We start from the raw sequence: 7,500 nt of genomic DNA on the forward strand, positions 1-7,500 counted from the left end.
CCGGACCGGCCTCTGACTGATTCTTAGAACGGACGGAAAGAGTCGGGCAAGCCTGTCAAAGATTTGAGCGTATGTCAAAAGCTTTAGACTTCCGCGAACTCTCTGGCTTGCACTGAGACCCGAGGTCGATGTGCTCAGCACCACGGGGCCCCTTTCGCCTGCAGGTCCCGAGCCGCCAACATGTTCTTAGTATCGTGTTCCCCAAACCTGGGTGACGGGCACCACAGGGCGACAGAGCCATCGCACTTGCCGGGTGGCAGAGGAAGGACCGGACTATGTACAATAGCGGCCAACGACTCCCAGAGCCGGTTGTGCGGGGCTCGAGGTCTGCTCTCAACATCACATGCTTTTGGATGTGCTCAGGCAAGGGTCAGACCACATCCTTCCTGGCAGCACCCAAAGCAACCAGGCCGCTCGCGTCTCTCTCGCCTTCATTTTTCGACACAAGCGCCTGAGGAGGACGCCACCCCTCCCCTTTGCGTCAAGAGACCACCCCACCGGCCTCTGACTGATTCTTAGAACGGACGGAAAGAGTCGGGCAAGCCTGTCAAAGCTTTGAGCGAATGTCAAAAGCTTTAGACTTCCGCGAACTCTCCGGCTTGCACTGAGACGCGAGGTCGATGTGCTAAGCACCACGGGGCCCCTTTCGCCTGCAGGTCCCGAGCCGCCAACATGTTCTTCGTATCGTGTTCTCCAATCCTGGGTGACGGGCACCGCAGGGAGGCAGAGCCATCGCACTTGCCGGGTGGCAGAGGAAGGACCGGACTATGTACAATAGCGGCCAACGACTCCCAGAGCCGGTAGTGCGGCGTCTGCTCTCAGCCTAAGAGGCTTCTGGGAGTGCTCAGGCAAGGGTCAGCCTGCACCCTTGCTGGCAGCACCCAGGGGAACCAGGACGCTTGCATCTCTCGCCTTCATTTTCGACACAAGCGCCTGAGGAGGGACGCCACCCCTCCCCTTGCGTCAAGAGACCTCCCCACCGCCTCTGACTGATTCTTAGAACGGACGGAAAGAGTCGGGCAAGCCTGTCAAAGCTTTGAGCGAATGTCAAAAGCTTTAGACTTCCGCGAACTCTCCGGCTTGCACTGAGACGCGAGGTCGATGTGCTAAGCACCACGGGCCCCTTTCGCCTGCAGGTCCCGAGCCGCCAACATGTTCTTAGTATCGTGTTCTCCAAACCTGGGTGACGGCACCGCAGGGAGGCAGAGCCATCGCACTTGCCGGGTGGCAGAGGAAGGACCGGACTATGTACAATAGCGGCCAACGACTCCCAGAGCCGGTAGTGCGGCGTCTGCTCTCAGCCTAAGAGGCTTCTGGGAGTGCTCAGGCAAGGGTCAGCCTGCACCCTTGCTGGCAGCACCCAGGGGAACCAGGACGCTTGCATCTCTCGCCTTCATTTTCGACACAAACGCCTGAGGAGGGAAGCCAACCCTCCGTGTGTCAAGAGACCGTCCCCGCCCCGGCCTCCGACTGATTCTTAGAACGGACGGAAAGAGTCAGGCAAGCCTGTTAAGACTTCCGCGAACTCTCCGGCTTGCACTGAGACGCGAGGTCGATGTGCTCAGCACCACGGGGCCCCTTTCGCCTGCAGGTCCCGAGCCGCCAACATGTTCTAAGTATCGTGTTCTCCAAACCTGGGTGACGGGCACCGCAGGGAGGCAGAGCCATCGCACTTGCCGGTTGGCAGAGGAAGGACCGGACTATGTACAATAGCGGCCAACGACTCCCAGAGCCGGTAGTGCGGCGCCTGCTCTCAGCCTAAGAGGCTTTTGGGAGTGCTCAGGCAAGGGTCAGCCTGCACCCTTGCTGGCAGCACCCAGGGGAACCAGGACGCTTGCATCTCTCGCCTTCATTTTCGACACAAACGCCTGAGGAGGGAAGCCAACCCTCCGTGTGTCAAGAGACCGTCCCCGCCCCGCCCCGGCCTCCGACTGATTCTTAGAACGGACGGAAAGAGTCAGGCAAGCCTGTTAAGACTTCCGCGAACTCTCCGGCTTGCACTGAGACGCGAGGTCGATGTGCTCAGCACCACGGGGCCCCCTTCGCCTGCAGGTCCCGAGCCGCCAACATGTTCTAAGTATCGTGTTCCCCAAACCTGGGTGACGAGCACCGCAGGGAGGCAGAGCCATCGCACTTGCCGGGTGGCAGAGGAAGGACCGGACTATGTACAATAGCGGCCAACGACTCCCAGAGCCGGTAGTGCGGCGCCCTGCTCTCAGCTTAAGAGGCTTTTGGGAGTGCTCAGGCAAGGGTCAGCCTGCACCCTTGCTGGCAGCACCCAGGGGAACCAGGACGCTTGCATCTCTCGCCTTCATTTTCGACACAAACGCCTGAGGAGGGAAGCCAACCCTCCGTGTGTCAAGAGACCGTCCCCGCCCCGGCCTCCGACTGATTCTTAGAACGGACGAAAGAGTCAGGCAAGCCTGTCAAAGATTTGAGCAGATGTCAAAATCTTTTAAGACTTCCGCGAACTCTCCGGCTTGCACTGAGACCCGAGGTCGATGTGCTCAGCACCACGGGGCCCCTTTCGCCTGCAGGTCCCGAGCCGCCAACATGTTCTAAGTATCGTGTTCCCCAAACCTGGGTGACGAGCACCGCAGGGCGGCAGAGCCATCGCACTTGCCGGGTGGCAGAGGAAGGACCGGACTATGTACAATAGCGGCCAACCACTCCCAGAGCCGGTAGTGCGGCGTGCGAGGTCTGCTCTCAGCGGAAGAGGGTTTTGGGAATGCTCAGGCAAGGGCCAGCCTGCACCCTTCCTGGCCGCTCCCACGGGAACCAGGCTACTTGCAATCCTTTCCCCCAATAGCAAGTGCCTTTTGGAGGGACGGCCGGAGTCAACGTGGGGTTTGCCCGCCCTCCAAAGTGTCAAGAGACCGCCGCACAGGCCTCTGACTGATTCTTAGAACAGGCAGCAAGAGTTGGGTAAGTCTGTCGAAAATTTGACAAAGTGTCAAAAATTAGACTTCCGAGAGCTCTTGGGCATGCACACAGGCCTGTCATTCAAGTGCTCTGCCCGCGGAACCGTTTTTCGGATGCCTTTCAAAGTGGTCCCGCGCCGCCATTTTGTTCTAAAAATCGTGTTCCCAGAAATCTCCGGGTACCCCGCCAACCTCACTGTGTCACAATGTCAAGTGGCACTGAATGGTCTGAATTTCAAATTCGACTGCTTCGCTCTGGAACTCGAACCCGGCAAAAACCGTTTGGATTTTTCCCGGTCCAGACTTCCGCGGCAGACAAAGTTAAAGTTTTCGGGCTGCAGACTCAAAACGACATCTGGCCAACCGCCGGGCTCAATTCGCCCAGTTCCTCCGGCACTTCGGAACTCATGTTCGGCATGAGTTTTTGAATCTTTCCCGATGCTTCGGCATTTTCCTCCGCTGACACTTAGAATATTTTTCACACTTGGCCGAAATTTTTCTAAGTTTTTCTGGTTACTGATTTCTTCTTTTCGGGCATTTTTCTAAGTTTTCTTGGTTACTCATTTCTCATTTTCAAACATTTTTCTAAGTTTTTCTGGTTACTGATTTCTTCTTTTGGGCATTTTTCTAAGTTTTCTTGGTTACTCATTTCTCATTTTCAAACATTTTTCTAAGTTTTTTCTGGTTACTCATTTCTCATTTTCAAACATTTTTCTAAGTTTTTCTGGTTACTGATTTCTTCTTTTTGGGCATTTTTCTAAGTTTTCTTGGTTACTCATTTCTCATTTTCAAACATTTTTCTAAGTTTTTCTGGTTACTGATTTCTTCTTTTTGGCATTTTTCTAAGTTTTCTTGGTTACTCATTTCTCATTTTCAAACATTTTTCTAAGTTGTTCTGGTTACTCATTTCTCATTTTCAAACATTTTTCTAAGTTTTTCTGGTTACTGATTTCTTCTTTTTGGGCATTTTTCTAAGTTTTCTTGGTTACTCATTTCTCATTTTCAAACATTTTTCTAAGTTTTTCTGGTTACTGATTTCTTCTTTTTGGGCATTTTTTCTAAGTTTTCTTGGTTACTCATTTCTCATTTTCAAACATTTTTCTAAGTTTTTCTGGTTACTCATTTCTCATTTTCAAACATTTTTCTAAGTTTTTCTGGTTACTGATTTCTTCTTTTTTGGCATTTTTCTAAGTTTTCTTGGTTACTCATTTCTCATTTTTCAAACATTTTCTAAGTTTTTCTGGTTACTGATTTCTTCTTTTGGGCATTTTTCTAAGTTTTCTTGGTACTCATTTCTCATTTTCAAACATTTTTTCTAAGTTGTTCTGGTTACTCATTTCTCATTTTCAAACATTTTTCTAAGTTTTTCTGGTTACTGATTTCTTCTTTTTGGGCATTTTTCTAAGTTTTCTTTGTTACTCATTTCTCATTTTCAAACATTTTTCTAAGTTTTCTGGTTACTGATTTCTTCTTTTAGGGCATTTTTCTAAGTTTTCTTGGTTACTCATTTCTCATTTTCAAACATTTTTCTAAGTTTTTCTGTTACTCATTTCTCATTTTCAAACATTTTTCTAAGTTTTGCTGGTTACTGATTTCTTCTTTTTGGCATTTTTCTAAGTTTTCTTGTTACTCATTTCTCATTTTCAAAACATTTTTCTAAGTTTTTCTGGTTAATGATTTCTTCTTTTTGGCATTTTTCTAAGTTTTCTTGGTTACTCATTTCTCATTTTCAAACATTTTTCTAAGTTTTTCTGGTTACTCATTTCTGCTTTTCCAACGTTTTTACTAAGTTTTGCTGGTTACTGAGTTCACACATTTAAACATTTTCGGGCATTTTCTACGTTTTTCATGTTACTCATTTAGCACTTTCAGGCACTTTCCTATGCTTTCCTGCTTTCTGATTTCACACTTTTATGCATCTTCGGGCATGTTCCCTAAGTTTTGCAGTTCATTCGTTTGGGACAGTCAGGCAACTTTCCTAAGCTTTCCTGGTAACCGAATTCACATTGTTGAGAACTTTGGAACCCTTCCTAAGCTGTGCTGGTTACTCACTTTACCTCTTCAGACACTTGCCCCCGTTGTGACAGAGACCACTTCCCGACTCGGAAATGCACCAAATTCGGCCTGAACTCAGAGGGCAGTCCCCCTCGAAGGCGTGAAGTCGGCAGAATCGCCGGGTCAAATCCGGCTGAGCTACCCGGCTTGGAAGCCTCAAAGTCGGTATGAGCTGTCAGGTTCACTCCCATCCCCGTTTGGACCACTTCCCGACTCGGAAATTCACCAAATTCGGCCTGAACTCAGAGGACAGTCCCCCCTCGAAGGCGTGGACAGTCGGCAGAACCGCCGGATCAAATCCGGCTGAGCTACCCGGCCCCGAAGCCTCAAAGTCGGTAAGAGCTGTCAGGTTCTCTCCCATCCCCGTTTGGACCACTTCCCGACTCGGGAAATTCACCAAATTCGGCCTGAACTTATACAACAGTCCCCCCTCGAAGGCGTGACAGTCGCAGAACCGCCGGATCAAATCCGGTTGAGCTACCCGGCTTGGAAGCCCCAAAGTCGGTAAGAGCTGTCAGGTTCACTCCCATCCCCGTTTGGACCACTTCCCGACTCGGGAAATTCACCAAATTCGGCCTGAACTTATACAACAGTCCCCCCTCGAAGGCGTGACAGTCGCTAGAACCGCCGGATCAAATCCGGTTGAGCTACCCGGCTTGGAAGCCCCAAAGTCGGTAAGAGCTGTCAGGTTCACTCCCATCCCTTTGGACCACTTCCCGACTTAGGAAATTCACCAAATTCGGCCTGAACTCAGAGGACAGACCCCGCTCGAAGGCGTGGAAGTCGGCAGAATCGCCGGTCAAATCCGACTGAGCTAACCCGGCCCCGAAGCCTCAATGTCGGTAAGAGCTGTCAGGTTCACTCCCATCCCCGTTTGGACCACTTCCCGACTCGGGAAATTCACCAAATTCGGCCTGAACTTAGACAACAGTCCCCCCTCGAAGCCGTGGCAGTCGCTAGAACCGCCGGATCAAATCCGGTTGAGCTACCCGGCTTGGAAGCCCCAAAGTCGGTATGAGCTGTCAGGTTCACTCCCATCCCCGTTTGGACCACTTCCCGACTTAGGAAAATCACCAAATTCGGCCTGAACTCAGAGGGCAGGCCCCCCTCGAAGGCCAGGCATTCGGCAGAACCGCCGGGTCAAATCCGACTGTGCTACCCGGCCCCAAAGCCTCAAAGTTGGTATGAGCAGTTAGGTTCACTCCCATCCCCGTTTGGACCACTTCCCGACTTAGGAAATTCACCAAATTCGGCCTGAACTTAGAGGAGAGTCCCCGCTCGAAGGCGTGGAAGTCGGCAGAATCGCCGGTCAAATCCGACTGAGCTACCCGGCCCCGAAGCCTCAATGTCGGTAAGAGCTGTCAGGTTCACTCCCATCCCCGTTTGGACCACTTCCCGACTCGGGAAATTCACCAAATTCGGCCTGAACTTAGACAACAGTCCCCCCCTCGAAGCCGTGCAGTCGCTAGAACCGCCGGATCAAATCCGGTTGAGCTACCCGGCTTGGAAGCCCCAAAGTCGGTATGAGCTGTCAGGTTCACTCCCATCCCCGTTTGGACCACTTCCCGACTTAGGAAAATCACCAAATTCGGGCTGAACTCAGAGGGCAGGCCCCCCTCGAAGGCCAGGCATTCGGCAGAACCGCCGGGTCAAATCCGACTGTGCTACCCGGCCCCAAAGCCTCAAAGTTGGTAAGAGCAGTTAGGTTCACTCCCAAACCCGTTTGGACCACTTCCCGACTTAGGAAATTCACCAAATTCGGCCTGAACTTAGACAACAGTCCCCCCTCGAAGGCGTGACAGTCGGTAGAACCGCCGGGTCAAATCCGGCTGAGCTACCCGATTTGGAAGCCTTCAACACAAAACCCATCCGGCAATGCCACTCAAAAAGGGCCCAAATTCAGAAACACCCCCTTCAATAGGTACCACTTCCTCGGAGACACTACCGGGACACGCTCCCCTCGGCGAAAATTAAGCCCCCACCACTAACTGAAGCCAACCGCAGCCCCAACTTCAACGGAGAAATCAGTAACCAATTCAAAAATGCACTTGGTTACTGATTTGTACTGCTTCAAAAAATATTCTAAGTGTCGCTGGTTACTGATTTGTACTGCTTCAAAAAATATTCTAAGTGTCAGTGGTTACTGATTTGTACTGCTCCAAAAAATATTCTAAGTGTCAGTGTTACTGATTTGTACTGCTTCAAAAATATTCTAAGTGTCAGTGGTTACTGATTTGTACTGCTCCCAAAAATATTCTAAGTGTCGCTGGTTACTGATTTGTACTGCTTCAAAAATATTCTAAGTGTCAGCGGTTACTGATTTGTACTGCTTCAAAAATATTCTAAGTGTCAGTGGTTACTGATTTGTACTGCTTCAAAAATATTCTAAGTGTCGCTGGTTACTGATTTGTACTGCTTCAAAATATTCTAAGTGTCAGTGGTTACTGATTTGTACTGCTTCAAAAATATTCTAAGTGTCAGTGGTTACTGATTTGTACTGCTCCAAAAATATTCTAAGTGTCGC

Source organism: Hemiscyllium ocellatum, unplaced genomic scaffold (genome assembly GCF_020745735.1).
Source record: "Hemiscyllium ocellatum isolate sHemOce1 unplaced genomic scaffold, sHemOce1.pat.X.cur. scaffold_3464_pat_ctg1, whole genome shotgun sequence".
Classification (NCBI taxonomy): Eukaryota; Metazoa; Chordata; class Chondrichthyes; order Orectolobiformes; family Hemiscylliidae; genus Hemiscyllium; species Hemiscyllium ocellatum.